Source organism: Protopterus annectens, chromosome 2.part0 (genome assembly GCF_019279795.1).
Source record: "Protopterus annectens isolate FY-2018-M chromosome 2.part0, PAN1.0, whole genome shotgun sequence".
Lineage (NCBI taxonomy): Eukaryota > Metazoa > Chordata > Ceratodontiformes > Protopteridae > Protopterus > Protopterus annectens.
Window position 1 is genome coordinate 76,675,254 of NC_056728.1, and position 26,363 is coordinate 76,701,616.

The window sequence follows — 26,363 nt, forward strand, 5'->3', positions numbered from 1 at the left end:
ATAAGGCAAGCCACTGCACAATCCAACATTCTAATCATCGGGGACTCCATTGTGAGACACAGTGATGTCCCTCTCACTAGGCTGAGTAAGGAAAAAGTAAGGAGAAAGTTACGGTCAATTGCTTATCAGGGGCTAGGATCCACCACATTACACATGCACTCAGGTCATTGGAATACAATTCCTGGTATGACTCATTCATAGTCCATGTGAAACATACCTCCCTAGACTATATGAAGAGAGACATCATGGACCTTTCGGAATATGTGTCTCAGGCTGGTATGAGCCTAGCATTAAGCAGCATTTTACCTTCTCCGAGGATGATGCAACAATACGAACAAAAAGATGATTGACTTTAATAATTGACTTAGTTTCTGGTGTCATTCTAAGAGATGCAATATTTCCTAGCATGGAAGGAGATGGTCAACAGACCATGCTGCTTTGCCAGGGATGGTCTGCACCTCTCCCCTCTAGGCTTTCAAATATTAGCTAAAACATTGTCCTTCCCCTTAGTGCCTTTTTTATGTAATGCCATACTGGAATTACTTCTGACATAGCAAATCAAAATATTAAGATGCAACCAAACACCCTAATACTGGGTGATTTCAACTACCCTGCCATTAACCAGGAAAACTACTCAGGTACCAACACCTTTTCCCAATGGTTCTTGGAATTCATAAATTCCAATGCCCTGGATCAACTAATCCATTGTCCCATCAGGGGCTCCAATATCCTAGACCTGGTCATTACCAACATTGGAGATAGATGCTCTACACCAGTGGTCACCCTCTCATTGGTCAGGTCTGACCATAAGCAAATCACCCTTGACATCCACATCCCACCCCACCCCAGTAAGGAAACCTCCATAAAAAACTGCTCCAAAGCCAACTTCATGCTACTCAAGTCAGAAGTGAAAAACTTCATGGCACCCATGCAGACGGGGGTCTGAAAGTTTGACTGCTGAATCATACACTAAGGCACTGTACGAGCACATTCACTTGCACATGAATCATGCCATCCCAAATAGAACCAAGATGCTCTCCTTCAAAAAAAGGAAGCCAATCTGGGTGGTCCCCTGCCATAAACAAACTATACAACAGAAGAAAGAAACTGTTGCAGAAAAGAGGAAAATTCCAGGATGCAAAAAACTCCCTTACCAGCTTCAGTAAGAAGCTGAGATCCCTGATAAAATCCTCAAAAGCTAGTTACGAAAATAAAATTGCCAAAGATTCCAAAGACAACCACAATGCATTCTATAGTTATCTCAAGAATCTAAATGGCAATGCTCAGATCTGCTCTGAGCTACAACAGAATGGCATTAAATATACTGATCCCAAGGATATTGCCAATACCCTGGCAGATCGATTTAGTGCCAACTTCACTCCCCCTCACCCCTTAAAGGGCCCATCTCAGTACCAAAAGATTGCCAAATTCCGCCAATCACAGCCACACAGGTAGAAACTGCACACTCCAAAGCTAAGAATACAGCATCCATGGCACCAGATGACATCCCAGGCTGCTGTGTACTACATGAAATACAAAATGAACTGGCACCTCACCTAAGTGTCATGTTTAATCATAGCCTCATCTTAGGCTTCGTGCCCACTGAGTGGCATACAGCTACAGTTATCCCACTCCACAAGGGGGGATCCACCTTGGATCCCGGGAACGGGAACTACTGTCCTGTCAGTCTGACAAGCCTGATCTGCAAGGGCATGGAATGCATTATCATGAACTTATAAACAAAGACATTGGCAACCTTCAAACACTGGACCCCACCCAGCTTGGGCTCATGAAGGGCTGACCTTATCTCCTGAACATGACTGACATCTTCGAATCAGTCTCCAGAGCTGTGGACGAGGGTAAGGTGATCCACACAGCCTATCTGGAACTCGCCAACACCTTCAACACCATCCCCCACTCTGGAATCATAGATAAACTTACTAAGCTGGACATAAATCCCTACATCACTCGGGTTGCCAACTGGTTTACTGACAGAACCCAGACTGTAAAAGTAGCCAACTCCAAATCCAGCTCCAGATAAGTGACAAGTGGAGTATCTCAGGGTTTAGTCCTGGGACCACTCTTCTTTGGCATCTACTTCTCTGAAGTACAGGCCAACACTAAGGGACTCCAACTAACTATGTTCGCAGACGTCTGCAAACTGGGAGCCATTACTGAATCCCCAAATGATGTGGATATTCTACAAAAGGGCCTTACAGAAACAGATGCTTGGTACCAGAGCCATGGGCTCCAGCTTAATGCCAAGAAATGTATATTTATCCCCTTTCCCTTTGGGAAAAAACATGTACCCATGAATTACCACATAGGTGGCAGTACACTAAACACCGAAAGTGTGATGAGAGACTTATGGACACAGGTAGACAGTGGTCTCACCTTCGATAACCACATCACCACAACAGTCAGGAAATCCCTCTATGTGGCACACCTCATCACTAAGGGCTTTTCATCCAGAAAAAAGGAGGTCATTGTCCCACTGTACTCATCCCTCATTAGACCCATTTTAGAGTATAATGCCCCATTTGGTATGTACCTCACAAGACAACTGCAGCAGCTGGAAAGGCCACAGAAATACCTCGCTAAAAGAATCACAGGCCTAAAGCAGATGCCATATGCTGACCATCTAAAAAAACTCCAGCTATACTCTGGCATATCGTCTACTCAGAGGTGATCTCTGCTTAACATACAAGGCCATGTCAAACCCTGAGCTGTTGGATATGCTCCACTTAAAGAAATTCGAATCCCTCAGAACCACATGCTCCAGGGATCTAAACCTTGTCATCACAATGAACAAAACATGCTGGAGGGATAGGTTCCTGACCCAGAGTCTCCCCATACTCTGGAATAGACTGACCATACATGTCAAGCAGCCTTGGCCCTCTTCAAAAGGAACCTTGATGATTGGATGGGAGATAGGAAATTCACCCTGGGGTTCATGTCAGTCACCCTGCTAGACAGGGGTCCAGGGAAGTAAATACTGTGAGAAGAAATATCCAGGGAATTGCTATGGCTAGGCTTGTATAGGCCCTAGGGCTGACAGCCTAGTACCAACCTATGAACCTATGAAAAAAATCTAAAGGTTTTACTGCTCAATACTAGGAGTCTAAACAAAATCTCCACTCCCTAGAAGCTCTCTTTACCCTAGAGAATACTGATGATGGCGCAGTCACTGAGACATGGTTTAAAGCTGCAGAGAGCACGCTTCCACACATTTAGGCCAGCAACTTCACAGGCATGGACTAAAGGTGGAGATGTCTCTATTTACATCAAAAATAAATATACTTCAAGGCTGGTCAAACAGGACAATGCACTTGAGCTGCTCCATGTTCAAATCACCATAGGCAAAATCCAGTACTACTTCCTTGCAAGCTATATGTCCCCCTGTATGACCCAGGATACCCATATCATGTATTTAAACTTATTAGAAACACTAACCACATCCAACCTAATACCATATTCATGGATGACTTTAGTTACCCTACTATTAACTGGGAATCCTATAGGATACCAAACGTACATGCACAGAGAATCCTGGATTTTGTAAACACAAACCCCCTGGACCAGATAATCAATACACTAACCAAGGGTGGAACCATACTGGATGTGGTCCTCACTAATGTGGGAGACTGCTGCACACCACCTACTGTAATGCCTTCCCTGGTAAGGTCAGACTCCAAAATGGTCTCCTTTGAAGTAAAAATAAAACCTGGACCCCTAGCTAAACCTGGAATATTCAGGAACTATTCTAAGGCTAACCTCCTGCTATTAAGTGAGAACCTGGCAAAATTTCAAGCCCCCATAATCTCTGAGAACACTTCTGCCTATGCATAGCTGTTCACAGAAACCATGTACAAGCATGTTAATAGCTGCATAGAGGCAGCTGTACCCACCAGGAAGAAGTACAGAACTAACTCAAAAAACAAGCCACCCTGGTGGAATCACAAAATCAATAGGCTGCATAACAGGAGGAAGAAAATCATGGCATAAATTAGGAGGTGCAGCACCCAGCAGAATGAAAGCACTCTCATCAAACTAAACAAACAACTCAGAGGACAAATAAAGTCTCCCAAAGTCAGATTTGAGGTAAGTTTGGCCTCCCAGGCCAAGGATAACAACAAAGCATTCTTTATCTATGTCCACAACCTCAAAGGCAATGCACGATTGTTTGCAGAGCTCATTGTAAATGGAGCCACCTTTACTGAGCCAGAATATATAGCAAAACTCTTGGCTAATAAATTCAGCTCCAACTTTACCCCTCTCTCCCCCTCAACCTTCCTTCAGGAAATATCATCAAATATAACTTCCCCTACTATCACTAGGGAACAGGTCCTTAATGCTTTCTCTAAATCCAAGAACACTGCATCAATTGGCCCAGACAATATCAAAGGATGCCTTCTAAATAATATGAAACATGACCTATCAGGGCCTCTGAAATTACTGTTTAACTGTAGCCTCCAAACAGGCTTCATGCCTCATGAATAGAGAAAGGCAACAATCATCCCTCTGCATAAAGGTAGGCCATCTACAGACCCTGAAAACTACAGATCCATAAGTCTCACCAGTCTTGTATGTAAAGCCATGGAAGAATTATCATGGAAATAATCAACAGAGATATAATAAACCTCCAGACACTGGACCCAACCCAGTTTGGTTTCGTCAAGGCCAGATCATGCCTGCTCAACCTGGTGAACTTCTTTGAGAAGGTCATCAAAGCAATGGATGAGGGCAAAATCATTCACACTGCCTACCTTGACCTGGTCAAGGCATCTGACACAATACTCCACTCAGGCATTGTTGACAAACTCAAGAGGTTAGGTACAAACCCATATGCCACCCGGTGGATAGCCAACTGGCTCACAGACAGGACCGAGGAAGTTAGAATTAGGGAGTCCATCTCTACAAAGAGGCCAGTCACAAGTGGAGTTCCTCAGGAATCAGTCCCTGGAGTGGTCCTTTTTGGCATTTACTTCTCAGAAGTCAAGGCCAATGTCAGTGGTCTCTGGCTGACTAAATTTGCAGATGACTGCAAATTGGGAGCTGCCATTGACTCTCACACTGTCACAAATGTTCTCCAGAATGGGCTGACACAGATAAACAACTGGTGTCAGAGCCATGGACTAAAACTAAATGCCAAGAAATGCATAATAGTATCCTTTGGGAAGTCATCCATCCCTAGTAACTATCAAATTGACAAAACATCCCTTAGAGCTGACCCAGTAGTCAGAGACTTAGAGACACACATTGACAGTAATCTAGCCTTTGACCATCATGTGTCTGCAGTGGTAAGGAGATCATTCTATGTTGTACAGCTTATAAACAAAGGTGTGGCATCTAAGTACAAGGAGGTTATTGTTCCACTGTATTCAGCATTCATCAGACCTATCACTGAGTACAATGCCCCATTTGGTATGTATCTAACCAGGTATATCCAACAATTGGAATGATTACAGAGGTTTCCTCACTAAAAGAGTACAGGGTGTAAGTAAAATGTCCTTTGTAGACTGCTTCTAGGCCCTATCCCTGTATTCCACCTCCTACAGGTGTTTGAGGGGAGATCTATGCGTGATATATAGGGCATTGTCAGACCCCACTCTAATGGACCTCCTACATATCCAAAAAACAAACAGCACCAGAATCACCCATTCTAAAGACTTAAACCTTGCCTGTGATATAAATAGGACTTGCTGGAGAGAGAGAGTTATTTATCCCAGAGACTACCCTGTCTATGGAACAGGCTCCTCATCCAGGTAAAGCAGAGTTCCTCCCTGGCCCAATTCTATTGCAAGTTGGACAATTGGATGGGAAACCATTAATTCATCCCTGGTTTGGCACCTATGTCTCTAATGGACACAGGTAACCTGAAAATGGTTCATCTCCCAGGCCCCTGATTACATTTATAAAGGGTATCAGAACTTGTCAGAGATTTGGGATGCACAGCTAGGCTTAAAAAGGCCCTTATGGCAGTTAGCCTAGTAAACACCAATGAACCTACGTTTAAATGTGATAAAACTGAAATAAATTATAGTCAACTTGCTGCATTATATTATAAATAAAACCTTAAATACGGTGCCCTTTTCTCATTGAACACGACTGTAATACAATTTTCTTTGCTTGCCTTGGATAAGCAAAAACAAATAAATGGTATATGGCTAACTACAGAAAATTGATCATCTCAGACCTTCAGCCATCCTGTTTTTTCTGCTGTTGATTTTTTAGAAAATCAAATGAATCCACAAAAGAAAAAATTAAATTGATGTATTTTTGTTATATTTGTAATAGTACTGCAATAATCCAGTGTGTCAGATTTACAAAATATTATAAATATTTGTCCCTATGTAGTTGTACAAAGATATTAAAAGCAGTCATACTTTTCCATTGTGAACCAAGTAAAACTGAATGTATAATTCTTTTGTAAATGTTAAATGTCCAGTTAAGTACCTCACTGTCGATAAACAGTACTTTAATTACATTACTTTATACATTAATGTCAAGTTATATCCCTGCCATTAACCACATGTACTCTGTTGAGGTTAAGGTTCTCAGACTTGAGCTCAGGTCATGGCTGGAAAGATTCTGATGACCAAACCATCTACAGAGTCAAGTATTAGAAATAAATGAAAAACTTCAGTTTGCACTCAGTAACTGTTAGGATAGGCTCTCTGGTCCTGAATTAGACTAAGTGCAAAATCAGCAAATGAAATTATACAATTATATTCTTCCACAGAATGGGTTGCAGCCCTGCTAACTTCTGAGATCTGACACTTAATTTAAAAATCTAAGTGAAATGGTTCATTTGTTGCTAAAGAGATTATTTATACTTAAATCAAATTGCCCTTTGTTGTAACTGCACAAATACGTGTTATAATACTAGATAAATAACTGATGTGGTACTTATATTTGTGTGTTGTTTCTGCTTGTTGATTAATCACGTCGATCTGCTTGAGCATGATTCATCCTTGGCATGAGCACTCATATAATAATACCCAAAGACACTATAGCTGGCTCAACTATCAAATTTACTTATTTTACATTTGTTTACTGGGAATGTCTGACTGAGCTAGCAGCCCATTTTCCGCTGAGGCCCAGGAAGGAAAGCTCCATTACATTAAGGCAATTTACAGTGAAAAAAGTAAAAGGTAACATCATATAATTCTAACTAAAGTTACATTTAGAGATGCACATAACATAACATATCAGAGAATAAAAGGGAGCTGATTGCAGTACAAGTATAAAAAATGCTATTCAAAATGAATTTGCAAATATATAACAAAAATAGAAGGATATTAAATTCCTTGGAAAACATCAGTCAACAATTCTAAAAGACTAACAAGTGTAAACGGAAGTAAGAGAGAGAGAAAGGAATAGGATGGGAGTGAGAAAAAGGGTTTTGTGTGTGCTTAGCCTAGCATAGTACAGAAGCACAGCCAATTGTTTGATAGATGTTCCTTCAGTAGCAGTTTGAATTTAGATGAGCTGGAAGCATTTAGTATTGTTTGTGGTTTGGAATTCCAGGCCTTAGATTTGTCTGGAGGACAGAGAATTCCCAAGACTGTTACTGGAGCTAGTTACCTTAAATAGTAGTTTGTTGGAGGATTGCGATGGTCGGGAGTTGGCATAGGGTGTCACTAGGTTCTTGAGTGCTGGGCAATAATCAGGATGGTGATAGATTAAGTGGATGAGTGATAGTTGGTTAAGGGACAGGAAATCTGGAAGTTTGAGCCATTTTAGTTGATGTACTGTGGTGTAGTGTTGTGCTCTGTGAGGGAGGTTAGAGGCAAAATGGGCAATTTTATTATAACAGTTCTCCAGTTTGCTTAGGTCTGTTTTACAGAGATCGGCAAATATTGATGAGGTGTATAGAAGGGTGGAGAGGAGATGTGTCCTAGCAATAGAGTGCCTAGTGGAATCAGTTAAGAAAGGTTTGACTCTACAGTGTACCAAATTTAATGTGTACCTTTTTGATGGTTAAAACTGTTTGTCATACCTAAGATTGTTGTCAATCGTGACTTCAAGAAGTTTGGTGTTTCGGACTGGTTGTATTTTAGTTTTGTTAGCTGAGTAGATTGCAAAATGGGGGATTGATTGGATGTTGTGCTGTTAGTGAAGAGCATGAGCTTTGTTTTGTTTGGGTTAAGCACCAGTTGGGAGTCTGCAATTTAGTGCTCAAATATCAAGGAAGGATTGTTGAGTTTTTTGAAGGAGTACTGATAAAGAGGGGGCTGAACACATGAGGGAGGAGTTGTCTGCATATTGTACTATTGTTGCATGTTGGATGGCAGTACTAAGTTTGCTGGTGAATATGGTGAGGAGCAGTGGACCAAGTATTGAGCCTTGGGGCACTCCTACTGAGACAGGTAGTAGGGAAGATAGTTTATTTTTCCACCTAAATGCTTGTTGGCGGTCAATTAGGCAGCTTAGGAACCAGGAGAGGGCTGACTGGTTAAGGTTTAACGAAGTTAGTTCTTGCAGTAATTTTTGGTGAGATACTGTGTCGAATGCTTTTGACATACCTAAAAAGATAACAGACACTAGCTGTTGATTATTTCTGGAGTTGATTGATAGTCTGTGAAACTAATAAGGGCAGTAGTTGTACTGTGTTTTGGTCTGAAGCCATGTTGTGAAGCATATAGGAGATTGTTATCTAGTGGATAGATGAGGAATTGTTTGTGTATCAAGAAATTGCAGCAACGAAACAATCAGCTATCTGTAAGTAGTGGCGAGGAAAACAAATTATACTGTTTAATTAAAGCTTAGAATGGAATAGTTGTCAGGTAACAAACTTTATTAATCAGATAAATGGGCTACAGATTATTAGTAGAACCAGCTACTGTTAGGGGAAGGAAAGGCACTGTACAAGTAACAGTAGCCAATATATATAGGTTCATAGGGTCATAGGTGTGTACTAGGCAAATGGCCCTGGGGCCTTTGCAAGCCTAGCTATAGGTTTATCCTGGCATCGTGTCACCCAACCTTAGTTCCCACTACCTCTGTCAAGTAGAGCCACTAGAGTTATCCCTGGGGTGAATTTTCTATTTCCCATCCACTCAACAAAATTTCTCTTGAAGAGGGTCAGCGAGGTGTTCTGCTTGACATTTATGGGAAGTCTATTCCATAGCATGGGCAGTCTCTGGATTATGAACCTGTCCCTCCAGTACGTTCTGCTGATTGTGGTAATGAGGTTGAGGTCTTTGGAGTATGTGGTGCAGAGGGATTGGGATTTCTTTAGATGTAGCGTTTCTAACAGAGCTGGGTCAGACATGGCTTTGTACGTCAGGCATAGATCGCCTCTAAGTAGGTGATATCAGACAGAATAGTTGGAGTTTTTTGAGTCTGTTCATATAGGACAAGTGTTTAAGGCCTAGGATCCTCTTTGTGAGGTACTTTTATGGCCTCTCCAGTTGTTGCAGGTGTCTAGTGAGGTACATGCCAAATTGGGGATTGTATTCAATGACTGGCCTAATAAGGGAATAGTAGAGGGAGACAATGACTTCTTTCTTCCTGGATGCAAAACTCTTCGTAATGAGATGTGTCACATAGAAGGATTTTCTGGCCGCAGTGTCAATATGGTGGTCAAAAGAGAGGTTGCTGTCAACCTGTGTTCCCAGATCTCTTAAAATGCTTTCTGTGTTCAGTGGACTACCATTGATGTGGTAATTCATGGGAACCAGGGTTTTCCCAAAGGGGATGACAACACATTTTTTGGCATTGAGCTTAAGGCCATGGTTCTGACACCAGTCGTTGGTCTCAGTGAGGCCTTTCTGTAGGATGTCATCATCACTTGGGGATTTAATAATAGCTCCCAACTTGCAATCGTCTGCAAACTTTGTCAGCTAGAGTCCCTTCATGTTGGCCTGGACTTCAGAGAAGTATATAACAAACAGGAGAAGACCCATGACTGAACCCTGTGGGACTCCACTTGTGACTGGTTGGCAGTCTGGCTTGGAGTCAGCTACTTTCACACCATGGGTTCTATCTGTGAGACAGTTTGCAACCCACCTAGTGATATAGGGGTTGCTACCTAGCTTGGTGAGTTTTTCTTTTATTAATGAGTGAGGAATGGTATCAAAGGCCTTGGCCAGATCAAGGTAGGCTGTATGAACCACATTGTCTTCATCCACAGCTCTTTTGACTGACTCAAAGAAGTCATCCAAGTTGAGCAGCCATGATCTACCCTTCACAAAACCAAACTGTGTGGGATCAAGAGTTTGGAGAGTCCCTATATCCTTGTCTATTAAGTCCATGATGATGCATTCCATAGCTTTGCTAGACTCATCAGGCTAATGGGGCAATAGTTCCCATGGTCTGTAGTCGCTCCTCCTTTGTGGAGAGGGATGACTGTAGCAGTGCGCCATTCGGTAGGGACAAAGCCTGAGGTGAGGCTGTGATTGAACAGAGCACACAGGTGAGGTGCCAGTTCACTCTATAGTTCATACAGAACACAGCCAGGGATATTGTCAGGTCTCATAGAAGCTGTATTCTTTGCCCTGGACAGTGCTGTTTTAACCTATGCAGCAGTAATACTGGGTGCTTGGTAATCTACTGGTATTGTGATTGGTCCTTTGGGGGGAAGGGGTAAAGTTGGAAATTAATCTGTCAGCTAGTATATTGGCAATATCTGTTGGTTCAGTATAGGAGGTACCATTGTGCAGTAGCTCAGAGCAAATCTGGGTATTGCCGTGGAGATTCTTTACAGAAGTATAGAAGGCCTTGTGGTTGTCTTTACTATCTGCTGCAATTCTGTTTTCATAGCTAGCTTTAGAGGATGTGATTAGGGATCTCAACTTTTTGTTGAGGCTGATAAGGGAGTTTTTCCAGTCTTGAGACTTCACCTTATTCCACATCAGTTTCCTCCTTCTTGTAGAGTTTGTTTATGGCAGGGGGTCACCAGATTGGCTTCCTTTTTTTGGAGGAGAGTGTCTTGGTTTTGTTGGGTATGGCGAGATCCATGCATTTTTTTACGTGTTTGTACAGTGCATTGGTGTATGATTTGGCTGTCATGCAACTATTCTTCACTTGCATGGGTGCCATAAAGTAAGCCACCTCTGTTTTTAGGAGCCCAAAGTTAGCTTTGGGGAAGTTTTTCATGGTGGTTGCCTTTGCGGGGGGTGGGGGTGGGGTGGGAGCGATGTGGATTTCCAAGGTGATTAGTTTGTGGTCGGATCTAACCAGAGAAGAGCTGACTATTGGTGTAGAGCAATGGTCGCCCATGTTAGTAATGATCAGGTCAAGGATGTTGCTAGCTCTGTGGGGGTAAGAACAAGCTGGTCCAGGGCATTGGAATTAATGAATTCCAGGAAACATTGAGAAAGTGTATTGGTAGATGAGTAGTTTTCCCAGTTAATGGAGGGGTAGTTGAAGTCACCTAGTATGAGAGTGTTAGGTTGGACCCTAATATTCTCCAGGGTGCTTAGAAAAGTGGAGTGTGAGTCTTGGTACATGGTTGGGGACCTATAGCAGGCTACAACCTCAATTGCTGTCTTACCCAATGTTAGCTGCACCTGAAGTATCTCTGATGCATTACTTTGGGCTACCAGTCAGGAGGTGTGCGCATCCTTTATGAATATGGACACACCACTGCCTTTGGAGCTTCAGTCCAAGTTCTGGGGCCGAATGGTGTGGAAAGAATTATAGCCTGGTAGTGTATGGGTGCTTTCTGCTGCCTTGCACTGGGTCTCTGTTATAGCACAAATGTCGATGTTCTCCATTTAAGGAGTGCTTTGAGCAAGTGCATTTTGAGATTTAGACTTCTAACGTTGAGCACATGACCCTCAGATTGCATTTGTTTGTAGCTGTTTCAGTGGTAATTTGGGAATAGTAGATTGTTGGGGACAGCAGTGCAAGACGAGAAAACATAGCAGGAACACTTGGAGTGGTGGTGTGCATGAAGCCTTTTACAGACAATAGTGGCACAGATATGCAATTAGGAAGCTGAAATACTTTAAATGCTGAACCGCAGATACTATAATATGGGGGAAATTAGGAACTTCAGCTGTGTTGTGATGGGACTTCTGTTTGGTTCAGACTGGGTTGTCAGGTAGTAATCTTTAGGTTATGTGTTGTCACCAATTTTAAAACAAAAAAACAGCAATAAAATTATCACGAATGGCTTCTACACACCACTGGGACCAGATCCAGGAAGGGGAGAGTAGATGGAGACCAAATCTGGGAAAATTGCCAGATTTAGACGTTGCTCAAAAACAAGTTACAGATGTTGATAGCCCATTGGCACAATAGCAGTAGGCCCAGCTTTGCTGCCAGAGATCTGACATGAAATAGTGATTTGGGTACTGAAGGGCTTCGTCAGCAGTGAATGACTGATGACAAGTTTTGCAGCAGCACTGAAGCACTCTGTGGGAGACTAGAGGCCAATTCAATTGCTGCATGTTTGCTGCTTAGTCAAAGCATCCGCAGAACGTGGTGCTGACTTTGCGGAAATGTGATTTAATAAGCATGGTGTCCTTTTGTTTTCTTCCTACTGTTCAGCCCCTTTCAAGGATGCAATCCCAAACATTAAAGTAAAAATAAAAAGTCCTCACCCTGTTTGCAGTAGTGTATTTCTTCCTGATAGAAACAGTAAGGGAAGGGACTGAAAATCAACAGTTGAGATAAAAACGTGTTCAAAAACAAATGATTACTTACCCAAGACTTTACCACTGCATGATTTCTGCTCAAGATTCAGAGTATGTTTTAAATTACCTGGCTTTCTGTTTATGAGCACATTGTGGATAACTGTAGAACTATACAGTCTTTATGCTTTATTTCAACTGTTAAGCTATTTTTTCCTGCTTCTGACATTTTAGGAGTTTAATGTTTGAATTAAGTTTTTGTAGGGGAGGTAAGTAGCCACTGACTGCATAAATTCACTGATTAGAGAAAAGTAACCTCAAATTGCTTGGTCATATACAAGGTCTCATCTATGAGTATAGCTTTCTAATTACTGTCTGTGCAGAAAAAATTTTGTGTAGTATTAATGGAGTAAGAAAATAATTATATGCCCAAATGCAATGTGCTTCTTCCGTCACTCAATGCATTTTTTTTCCAATTTTTCCTTCTAATCCTGTTTGCCATTTCATATCTCCAGTTCTGTTCAGCAACTGTTGGCTTCCCTTTGCTGTAATCTTTTTCCTCTTTGCTTCATTTGCTCTTCACTAGTTCATTCCACCACTCTTATCTCAGTTTCCAGCATGTATTGCTTTTGCCAACAGTACCAGTGGCAGGGAAGAGAGAAAGTACTGTTTAAACAGAGGAATAAGCTTTAAATTAGATAAAACAAACAGTTTCCCTCTCACATACTGACCCCTCTTGAGTCCTAGTTTTATCTCGATTATCCTTTTAACTACTGCTCGGTGCTCCATTTTTGGTGGACGTCTATTTAGATTTGCACTATTTCTACTGTACCATCCTCTGCATCTAGATTTCTGCTGTAAAGATAAATGGAATCGACCCCTACCTACTACTTTTTCGTAGAACTCCTCCTGTCCTTGGTTTAATTTTTTTCCAAATTTCTTGTTTTATCTTCCATTTAACATATTAATGTTCCCTCTCCCCACTTCTATCTCTGGGTCACCATCAAACTTTTCTATTTATTAGAGAAACAATTGAAGAAATCTTTCTAGCCATGTTTAAGGTGTATGTACATTTCCCCTTTTCACGTATTCATGATGAATGTACCATCTATCATCTCTGCTTCTGGGCTCTTGGTATTTTCCTTTGTCCAGTCTTTCTGATTATAGCTGCATCCCTACTCAACCAGTTCAGGTTTCACTTTCAGACAAGCTCTTGTTGTCAACTTATCTAATTTTCAATTTCTTATGCAACTGGACTATATTTCTTAGTATACAAATTCTAAAATTTTATTAGGTTTGATATTTTTCATGCATTCCAAATCATTCAACTCTATTCCTTCTCTCTTCCACACCCTTTAAGAACTAGATAGGCATCGCTGACGCTACATCTCTGGGCACTGTTCATGCCTCTTAATTTCCATGGTCCTCGACTGGCTGTCTGCTACTTTGCATAATTCTGCTTTTTGTTACATCACTTCCATATTTTCCTAGCTTTCCCTTTTACCTTCTCCCTCAACATCCCACCCTCCTTTAATTAATATTCTTCCTACTAACTAAGTCTCTTCTGTGTCATTCCCCTTCATTATTTCTCATTTATGTACTATATCCTCATCTCAGTTCTTCCCTTACTCCCTCCATTTCCCCCAATTTGTCTTTTCTTAATCTTTCATCTGGCATACCTGTCCTTCTTACTGTCCATTTTATCAGTCTCCTTTGTTCTTTGTTCTACCCTCTTTCCCTTGTTTTCCATTCCCCATCCTCTACTCTGTAGCTCTTTTCATACTAGCCAGTCTCTACCTTGTTCATCTCCCCCATCTTCTCTCTACTTCACTCTCTCTTAAACCTGGGGGGGCGGGCACATCTGCATTCAGTCATCCAGGCTCTACCCTCCATCCCTTATTTAATTTTCAACCCCTATAATGAAGGTTAAATCAGATCACTTTATTGAATTACTTTTGATTTGGGAAAAAATATTCTACTGTGCCATTTTCTCCAAACCTACTCTCTGCCTGTCTGGGTGGATACATTTCCATTATAAGTCATGGTACTACTTGCCCCCCTCTCTCCCAGTTTTTTTTTTTTGTGCTATTTCTTTCTCTTCTAGTTTGTGTTTTATTTCCTTTTCCTTTTTATTTTCCTTTGCTATTGCCCCAATCCTCACCTTAATGTGTTCCTCTCATTCATTATTTGCTGTGTTATCCCCCTGCCCTGTTTTTATAGCAGCCATCTTATCTGACTTCATAACAGCACAAACTGTCATGTAGTGTAATCAGTTCATCAAAACAATGTAAAAGCATTTTTGACTCAGTTAACTAACTTTCCTTATATCTGGCACCATCCTTATTTATTCAGACTCTGGAATCCTTTCACACTGTCCCACCCCACCTCTTCCCTATTTCTTTCTTTTCCATGTTCCCGCTTATTTGCCTGTGTTCCACTCAGGTACATCCCTCTTCCTCATGTCCATAGCCAGGTCTGCCAAATCGCTGCACTCTGCCTCCAGACTTTGACTGAATATTGACTGGGACTGACAAGTAACTTAAAGGTGTCTGGTGGGGGGGGGTCAATGATGTCCAACATTTGTTAGGGGGTTTCTTATAGCCTACCCCAGTTTCCACACACCCCCAATCGTGCATTTGCACCTTGTTCTAACTCACTTTTAACTTCTGCTTCTCTTACATGTTGAGATTTTAGTTTTTCAGGATATCTTGTCATCTTATTTTGCAACAACTGGCACCTAATAAGAGAAATCCATGGCCATCCTACAAAAGGCTTTCTTGGAATTACTTCAATGCCACATCCTGCAGCTAGCTACGAGTTGCAGGAAACAGTGATAAGTGCCTCTACATCCAAAAAGTCCTGTGGTGATTTCTTTCAAGACTTCTAGGTAATTTTAGAAAAATCTTCCATTAGAAATTAATATGAGCAAAAATCGCATTTCACAAGCAACTAAAAATTAGTTAAGCTACATTAGAATTGTGTCCGGTAGTAATTGGCCATCACAACTGCTACTTGCAACATTGAGCCAACTTGCTATTGACCGATAGATAAGTAAAAGACCATACATACAAAGTGGGTTTATGTACATATGTAAATACATAACATGCCTTAAACCAGGCAAAATTTTGCCATGTGCAGCAATTAAGTTAATATGAGAGGACTCGTTTCACAGCTAGTCAGATGTACAGAAATTTGTGTTTTTAAAATGCTACACAGATTGCGTCTTAGCCACTGTTCAACAATTGCACTTGCATTGTCTTATATTTGCTCCTTAAAAAAAGGCTTGCCTGACATATGGATGATTCTATGTTCAAAGTACTTGAATCACTTGTGAAGGACTGTTCTGTGAATTGGTGATTTATACTCAGTTTTTGCTTTGAACAGTTTTTGTATAGTACATTTTATTCATGACTAGGATTCTGAAATACTGAAGGAGCAGTCATGTTCACCTTGTTTGCAAGAAGAGGCTTAAATGAAGATCAGGAAGAATCAACACATTATCTCACTTGTGGCTGCAACAGTCTGCGGTAACACCATGTAGTACTAAGATGCAGCGAAAAGTAAAGAGGAAAAATGAACATTACTTGCGTACATGACTCAAAGTGGTTCTGTGCAGTCATGCATGCAAATCAGTGGCAAGAAGAATCACGAAGTCAGATGTGATCAATTTTTGAACTAGATTAGTGTATGGAAATGGAAATATAGGTAAGTGAAAGGAGGAACCATGCAAAGGGTAGAACACAAAGGGAAAACTTAAGAAATAAGTAGGATGCAATTTTTTTTTTGCTGGTCAGGTGCTCGTTTTTTAATATATATGACAAGAACTAATATGAGAAGTAAGAGTATCGGGGTAGGCAGCAGGGGTACACAAAACAGAGAGAGAGGGGGAGCACAATGGTGAATGAGACATCTGACAGAGGGAAGATGATTGTGATGGGAAGGACAGACAGTAGCAGGCACAGACAAAAGGGAGGGAACAGCAGGATGAGGGATAAGGAAAGCAGCTGCACAGCCCCATCCTGATGGCCATAACCTAGTGGGAACTTACTTGCCACCCTGAGCTCCCCTCTCCACTTTATCCTGGCACAGATGTAGGAGTTAGTCTGTGCAGGGACATGACTCGTTAGCTGCAGGAGGTAGTTCTCTGGATGGACAATATGGGCATGTAGCACATGATCAGTCCGCTTCTTAACAATGTCTATGAGATTCCCTTGAGTCAAAAGCTCTCACCTCCCCTTACATGGATGCCGGCAGGGAAAACAGCATCAACTTCCAGTATAGGCCTGGCCATTGTACCTGCTGTAGCTGTCGCTATGAGTGCGGAATGACAGCTCCAGCAGGCACATCAACCAGGCCTCAGCTGCCGATGTAGTAGGTGTTGGTGTCATGTGTAGGGGGCACAAAGGCATTGCTGGTGGGATTGATGCAGGCCCATATGCTGCTACATATCAATGTAAAAATGTAGAGCAATAAAATAAATGTATGTAACAAACAATAGAGAGGAAGAGGGTGGGGAGAAAGGACAGATGGAGTGAAAAACGAAGCTCACATCTAGTCTTTACTACAGTACAGTGACAGGTACCACTGTCAAAACACCTATCCCAGATTACTAGTAATGCACAATAGACGAACAAGGCAGCAAGAAATGAGCCCACTACCATTATCTCATAAAATCTAAAATGCAAAGGACTTAGTCTTGATCTCCTTGTACAATCTGACTGAAGCTTATAGTAACAAAATAATGGTGGCCAACAGAGAAATGAACATATAAAGAAGAAATGCATCCCAAACATGTTTTCCTTAAGGCATCAGAATGTGCTAACTTTGCAGAGTAAAATATTTATGTTTTTATTTCCTTTGTAAACCATACTCTAGCCTCAGCTTGTTTATATTGACTAGGAAGCTCACTTCTAGCGGCCTTTCATTATAAGCCAATACATCTTTTGTGTAACTGGCTGCCAACGTGAAAACTATTGGATGAGGTTTCAGCTGATATCAGTACAAAGTGGACTGCTTTGGTAATTTTGAAGTACTGTACATCCCAATACTCAAAAACTGAAAGTGTGATAGACATGTCTTACAGAGAAAGCCACCTCTATGGACCAGTCTTCCACTCCACATGAAGCTAAGTACTTATTTTACTCTACTCAAATGTAATTTGCAAAAATTAACGGGTATCTAAATTCACTCCTGATTTAGCAAACCTGTCTCTCATGCTTAGGGGAAGAAGTAAACATCCTAACAAACTCTTGTTAGGTCTGTCTCTGGGCTATTAGTAAGCAAGATGCCAGGACTCAAAACTACCATGGGTACTTATGGGTAGGCTTCTTAAGATCCTCACAGATCAATAACCTAACAAGCACCCATGATCCTTTAAGTATTTTAGTCAAAATTGCAACACCCACCTCTAATGTCCAATGTGGCACAATAAGTGACTTGGGGGAATCAAACCCACAGCCATTATCACTGGCAATCTGAAACAGAAATTCTTAATCTGTGTTGAGCTACTTATGCAATTTCAACAAAGCATGCATGCATATAGCAAAAGTCACACTGCTTCCTTTTAACAATGGAACTTGACACAGAAGTGACAGCATTTAATAAAGCCAAGGTAGACTGAAGATCTACAGAGTGTACATATTTAAACCTGTACTGTATGGAGTAGGTGTAGTCACCCCAGTGCTCTGAAGGCTCTGTATCCTCTACTTGTTCAGTTGTGCATTCCCTGTAATAACTTCTAGGGCTATGGAGAGAGAAACAAGTGTGTGTTAAGATGTGGATGATGCACACTGGTAGGTTTTACATATAGGTAAAAAAAAGGCTGCAGTACGTTTGAGGTGTAGCTTTCACCTCATCCTTCCAATGGCCAAGTAGGTCAGGATTGTCTCTGCAATAGTGACATTGGTCCATTGTGCTTGGGATTCTAATTGCATATCACTGTGGGCTTGAACCGTGAAAGAACTTACTTGTTATTTTACTAAAGTTTTTTACTTTTGCCTACTTGGGACTCAGCATTGTTTTTACTTTGGTTATTTTTTTTTTTGGTACTATTTCTTTGTCCTGTAGTTCAGTTGAATTTTATTTTTAATACTTTGGATCCAGTTTATTTGAAACTGACGGTATGGCAGAATGGAATAATGTTGAATTAGACTACAATCCTGAACATAATCATAGTCTAGAATCACAAATGGGTCATTTAACAAGGTTTCTGTTGCTAGAAATGAATCCTGTCTTTGAGGTAGAGATGGGCATGAATGAACAATCATCAGCTGATGAAGAACAACGAACAACGTATATGAAGAAACATAGAGAACTTGAAAACAAACTCTATGAATTTAAATGCCTTCAATGGCAAAGACTGCATATGGAAGCAGAACTACATCATAAGGTAATACCTAGAGGTCTACATGTACTAAATATGCCTACTTATGGCAATTTATATTCAGAACTTTTGAAACACTGGCAAATGTTAAATCTGAACTTAAGGAATGAATATATGAAACTGTTGATTGATTTTTTTCTACCACGTGAGAATGCACTAAAGGATGAAATTAAAGAACTGCAGCAACATATAGCCTCATCCTTTAGAACTGAGATTATTCTTGACAGTTTATATAGCATGTATGAGGGTGTTGCTGCATATGAGAAACGTCTACATGCTACTAAAGCCAAAGAACTGCAAAGAGATATAGTAGACTTCAATAGGGGTGCTGTTTTTTCGTGGTCCAGGTTTGGAGATAATGAAAATTGTATTGTAGCAGCAATACAAGAAAATAGACCTTTAAGTGAACTTATTTCAGAAGAATTGCCTATTCCTTCCATATCTAATGTTGTTCAGCAAGCTAACCTGTAACTATAGCAACTGAGATATCAACCAATCAAACGACTTCTACGGGAGAGGAAGTTCCGCCTTCATTAACTAGTGTCAATCAAACTGCAGTACTGGTCACAATGGTGATGAGGAGAACTGACACTGTCTTCAATAGAGGTTCTTTTAACTCTGCACTGCCCCTTTTTCCCTTAACAGGACCCTTTCCAATAAATACGAGAAGGAGAAATGCCAGGTCATGGAGCCAAGGCAGAAGAGGGAGGATTCAACAGATACAAGCAGGAGAAGCAGAGGGATATACAGAAACACACGGAACAATTCACTGACAATTTAGTAGTAAACATTTCTTCTTTTACCCTTGCAGAAGTGCAAACGTCATTATTGAACAAGGGACTTTCATTTGTACCTTCCAAAAGGTCAGATCTCATTGATGTTTTATTGAACTTAAAAATGTTTGCACTAAACGTCAGTCTTTCTTTGATGTTTAATAATGTGAATAACAATAATGTAAATGTATTTAGTAAACCTAGTGTATATGTTCCAAAGATGCATTCAAGTGTAGAAGTGTTCACACAAGTTTGTGAGAAGGAAATTGGGGAATTATTTGGAAATAAAAGTAAACCAGCCTATTTTAATTTAAATTCTGATGAATATGAAGCATTACTTGAATTAAAAGAAGCTAATTCTATAGAAATTCATCCAGCTGACAAAGGTGGAGGAATTTTGATTTTTACTTACACAAGATGAAAATTTTATTGCAAGACAGGGAAACTTTTATTACAGTTAATAGGCCAACAGTTCAGGCAATTATTGAGAAAGTGCTCTTTTTAATATTTGATTTATTAATGTCACATGCTATTACAGAGGATCTGTTTAAATATTTTTCCATAGAACAACCCACTATTCTAGTCATCTACAGACTCCCCAAGATTCATAAAGACCCTTGCATCCTATAGTTTCTAGGGGGTGGGTCACATAGACTATATCCATTTTTGTAGGAAAAAAAACCTTCATCCAGTTATGGATAATATAAATACAATATTAAAAGACAAAAACCTTTTTAGAGGATTTCTATGAAGCAACTGAATCTTTAGATTTAAATGATGAATACTATTTTGTTACTATAGACATAACATCCCTGTTTACAGTCATACCTAATGACTGGGCCATAGAGAATATTAAAATGTTACTGAATAACTATCAAACATATTCTAATGACAAGATAAATCTTGTATGTAGTTTAACAGAAATTATTCTAGAAAAAAAAACATTTTTATGTTTGGCAAAGAATTTTTCTGCAAAAGGTTAGCATAGTGCCAACAGCTATGCCAAACTAGCCTTAGCACAATGGGAGAAAGAACATGCTTTGTGTAGGAATGGTTTTCATTCTTGTGTGTTGTGGTATAAACATTTTGTGGACAATATTTTTATATTATGGAAGGGCACTGAAGACTTATTATTATAATTTGTAGATTTTCTACACACCACCTTCTTCATTCTTGAAATTCTCGGTTAAATATTCTAAGCATTGTATAGAATTTCTTGATGTATGTATTAGTAAGATGGATATAGGTAAATTGAAAACAAGTATGTATAAAAAAGAAACTAAGAAACACTCATACTTGCATAAAAACAGTATGCACCCTCGACAGATATTGAGAAATGTTATGAAATCACAATTCCTTAGAGTCATGGGAATACATAACGATGAAGAACAGTTAAAAGTAGCCTTCAATAATTTGAAGTATAATTTTTTACAGAGAGGTAATAAAGAACACAACATTAATTCTTGCATTAATTCAGTTATGCAAGAAAGAGAGAGGATTGGTAGGCCATATTTTTCTAAGAGAGTGTCGAATTCTGCAGATACATCAGATGTACAGGCAAGGAATGGTATTAGATTTCCTTTGGCCTTTTCTAGAGATACAGGTGCTATATGTGACATAGTTAAAAGGAACTGGATCATCCTATATGCGAATGACGAACTTAGAAATGTAGTTTTAGATAAACCGAGTTTGTCATTTAAGAATAATATGTCGCTAACAAGACATTTTGCTATAGGAAACAGGGTTCTTTACAAAATGTTAATTCTCAGAGACATGGCACTTATGCCTGCAGACACTGTAGTGCCTGGAATTACATACATTTAGGGACAAGTTTTACACATTCATACTTGAATTATCAGATAGAATTTTCATTTTATGCTGATTGTTCATCCAGAAACTTAGTTTATTATAGTTTTTGCAGAGCCTGTACAGCGTATTACATTGGCAAAACCAATCGTACACTTAGAGAGTGTATACAGGAACATACCATCGATATAAGAAATTGTAGACACCAGTGCTTTAGCCAAACATGCAATAGAATTTGGAGCTCAGCATAAATTACATTTTTTTTGTCTTGGAGTTAATAGACACTAATGACAGGGGAGGAAATATTAAAATTAGAACTGAAGCCTCTGAACAAAGATTGATATTGTATTTTAAAGCTGATAAAGCACCAAGCATCAATGATGCCGTATCTTTAAAACCTTTCCTTTATACAGTCCTTATAAGCACTAGCTCTTTAAAAGTTAATTGTATTTGATGGAAGCAGCCTCTGTGATAGGTTGTTTTATTTTTTAAAAGTTTGTGACGTTGTTCACTGAAATTGTCTGATGAAGTGGGCTTGAATCGTGAAAGCACTTACTTGTTATTTTATTAAAGTTTTTTGCTTTTGCTTACTTGGGACTCAGCTTTGTTTTTACTTCAGTTATTTACCTTGTAGAAATGATCAGGATTCTTAAGAGCTGGAGGCTGGGAAACAGGAGTCAAAGAGGCAACTGTAAATGTATCCAACACAAGGGAACAGCAGGTACTTTACGAAATTCCATTTTTAACAACTTGTATCTTTTGAATCAAGATCTGGGAACAAACCCACTAAAAATGCTCCATCATGCAAACCAGTGACCTAAAAGACAACTCCTCAAAGGGAGAATCAGTGTAAGGATTCCTCTTCCTCAGACCTATAACCTAAAGGTGAAGTAGTTTGTGAGGAGTAGGCCAAAGATTCATCTATTGAACCCACCACCTCATCCGAAGAATATGATTCTCTAGTTCTTTTGGCTGGAGTAGATGACCAAGGAGAAGTAGGAACAGACAACCTTCTGAGTAGGCCTCAAGACATCAGAGAATTAAACAAGCTGTGGGTAAAATCCTGCCTTTCCCCCTGAGGATCTTTAGCAATGGGAGAAATGTTCAGTTTTCTGCTACTGCTTGAAAAGGGACATCAGTGTTGACCAGCCTTGGAGGCTCAGAGACATGTCTAGACTCAATGTATCAGAAACCGCTTCCCTAACAAGAATCTGGGGAACACCCCTTGGCCTTTTGTAAATTATCAACCATGGTCCCCCTTCAGTGTGCATGATGAGCATTTACATAGCCTCAAGGGATGTGTGAAAAGCTGGTTCAATGCCATCCTCTGACAGGTTCATGGCAGAGGAAACTGGCTTCTGCACCAGATGGTCTTCAGGGTCTTTATCCACCCCACGAGAGACTTGATGGAGGCTGGACAGCAGAGTCAGAGACTTTTTGGTCTTTAAGAGATGGCTATACCTCAGGCTGGGTAGATTTGGCCAAAGTACTTTGGATTAAACATTTGAGGTGATGGTTCTCAAGGTAAATGGATAAAGATGGCTACTGAGACTTTGGAAAACAAAAACCTGACAAATGGTACACTGGGTGTGGTCTTGTGAACCACCTGGGCAGAACACACGTTCGTAACTGTCTTTATTGGGAATCTATCTTCCACACGGACATTTTCCCTTCATGAATGATATGAAACCAAAGTACAGAAGAAAAGGAAGAGGAACCTCAATGGGGCACTTATCTGTAAACAGCTGGGTAAAAACATGCAATGTGAAGGGTGTTCAGACCAGCAGTAAAGAAGTTCTGAGTATTGAACATGAGTATGTCTCCTTCATGCCCTACACTTGCACAGCGAGAACACTGATGTATGACACTGGGAGGATGTAAAGGCTTTGGTATACTGGCTGGATGTTGGGCTGTCCTTGGCAGGAGATTGCACATGTTAATACTACAGCATTGCTAAGGAATGACATCAAGCACTATAGTAACAGAAGGAAGTACAAAGCATGGCTAGGTAGTATTATTCAGTGCAAGGATCCAAGGTAAAACATGGGGGGGCAGCAAGTAGTGATACTGGGAGGAAGGGTGGACATTGCTAGCATCTCTCAACTTAGCTGAAGAATTCTGGACTAAGCCAAAAGTAATGGGGAAGGGGGTAAAGTCCCCAAATCAGTGAAATACTGCTCTTGCAAACTTAGAAAACTGTTAGAGCAAAAGACTGCCTAAGTACGCTTTTTCTGAAGCATAGTCAAATGTTTGTCATTTAGTTTGTCTGAAAGCCACATGGAGGAACAAAAAGACAAAAATGGACATTCTGCAAAATGCTAAACATTCAACAGGTATGATTGCTGGTATCAGGGAAACATGCTGGTGACATGAGGGTGTGGTACCTGGTAAAGGACAGAAATGGAAAAGTGAGACCCATGAGTGCACATTCAATACATAATTGTTACACTTGCTGTGATACACGAATTCTCCTACCACAGGAGTCTACATTACAACACATCTGCTTCTTACACCACATATCAGGACTATTATCTCATGCTGGGGAAGTACTCAGAGATGCTGCAACTACATACAGGGTCACACATACCATTCAGTTAATACCTTTAACTTCATGTAGTCGAGGTGAATGGGATACATGCAAATTACCTCTTAAGGACATATCATTGTTTTAGCTATTTGGCATCTGAATGGCCATGATTTTTTAATTTTCATTTTTATAGTTTGTGGGTTCACTTGTGTGCATTCCTCTTAAACAGCATTATAGCTTCACCTTTCAGAAAAGATCACAATCGAGCAGCAGCTAAACCGAAAGGTGTGCATCAAATTTAATTTTAGCAAAGAGTATAACACTTCACTAAAGAACCTTGTGTTATTAAGGACACATCTTTGGATAAGTGCACTTTCAGTTAAATTAGACTTAGGGAATACTGGATCACTATAGCACATCAGCTGTCAGGTGCACCAAGACAGAAGACAGGCCCTGGCAGAGAAAACAGAATTGGGTAGAAGGAAGATTATTATTTTGATAGATTTTAACCTGCTTTTAGTAGAGTGGAAGATTCTGAGCTCCAAAGTAGAGCATGAACAGGAGCTGGCAGAAGTCTACAATACAGGGTTTAGACCAGCTGATGGTGAAAAGAGAGAATTTTTGATATACTCCTAACTAAGTTAGGGGGGAGGGATTCAGAGGTATCAGAGTCTAGGTTAATGCACCTCTAGAGAAGCTTCACATAAAGTGAAGGTAACAATACAAAAATAGTGAAAGATTTTAGGGGGGAGAGAGTACTCTGCTGAGTAGAGTAAATGGGTCAAGAATGAAGTTCTAGGACAGCATGAACATGGTACAGGAAGGGTTCAAGGATAAAGTAGTTAGAGCAAAGGATAGGGGTCTGAAGAGACTGTTAAAAAGTAAAGCCAATGTGGCTACATAACAATACAAGCCTAGCAACTGGGGTAAACAGGTATTTAAGAGGCAGAGAGCATGAGATAAGCAAGAGAAATAGACAAAATGCAAGGTGGTGAGAGCAGTAAAGTAGGAAGTTGAAAGGGATTCAGGAAAAGAGGAGTAAGGAAGGAGAAACCATTTATAGGCCATATAGCACAGAGGAATAGGGGGCCATACCTATTAATGCTAAACAAACACGAGATAACAGAATATTAGGCAAGCAATCACCAAGACCATAGTATAGCACAGAGGAATAGGGGGACATACCTATTAATGCTAAACAAACACGAGATAACAGAATATTAGGCAAGCAATCCCCAAGACCATAGGATGCCCACCTGTATAGACTTAAGCAGGCAAGCACTCAGTGGTCATCTCCCAAATTGAGTCAGGCTATACACAACCCTGGTGCAAATCTGTATAAGAGCAGAGGCACTAAATGCTTTGCTTCAGTTTTTGTGGGCAAAGGCAAGGAAGGGCAACATACTGTATGAAGCAGGACAAAGATGAAAGAGCAGTGGATAGTCAGAATACAGAAGAAGGTGGTAGAAGAGAAACTGCCTACCCTTAAGAAGAAAAGCACAAGGGCCAAATAAGCTGTCTCCCAGGGCTCTCAGGAATCTGGTCTATGCTGACAAGTTTTCAGATGGAGAGCTTCTACATATCAGTAACTAATGCAGGAGTTACTAATTACTAAACTATAGCATATACTACCCTGTACAAAGGGTGGGTAAGAAAAGAGAAAAATCATGGAGAATGTCGACAAAGTCAGTCACTCCCAGGGTGGCAGTCAGACCTGAGTTTTATGAATGGATTACAGAAGAGCTTAACAATTAAGTGCTGGTAGATGTGGCCCTGCTGGTCTTCAAAGCCTTTGGTGAATCCCACATAGGCAACTGCTAGGAAAACCATTTGGGATATCTAGAGGACTGAGAAACTAGGCAGGATTGTTAGGAAACTGGGATGAGCAGGATGAAAACTAGTAGAGAATCACAAAGGGCAGCTCTGGGCTTTGCCTTTACTGTTATTCTTTCAGACATACCCACGGGATGTGAAAGTTTGATAAATGTTAATGAAAAATAGACACAATATTGTGAGATTGGGGGGGGAAGTCTAAGGAAGGAAATGTAAAGGATTACCAAGCAGACAGATAAGTGAATTGCTGCTCAGTGCATTCAAATGTAAAATACAAACAGACTGGCATGAACCATCACTTGGGGGAAGGTAATTGATGACAGAAGGCAAAGAATTTGGGGGTACTGATTACATCCAGGGTGGGCCACAAAGAGCAGAGTAAGTGGAGTAGGGGAAACTGCAAACAGAATACTGGGGTGTATCCTGAAGGGAAAAGAGTACAGAAGTAAAAAGGCAAG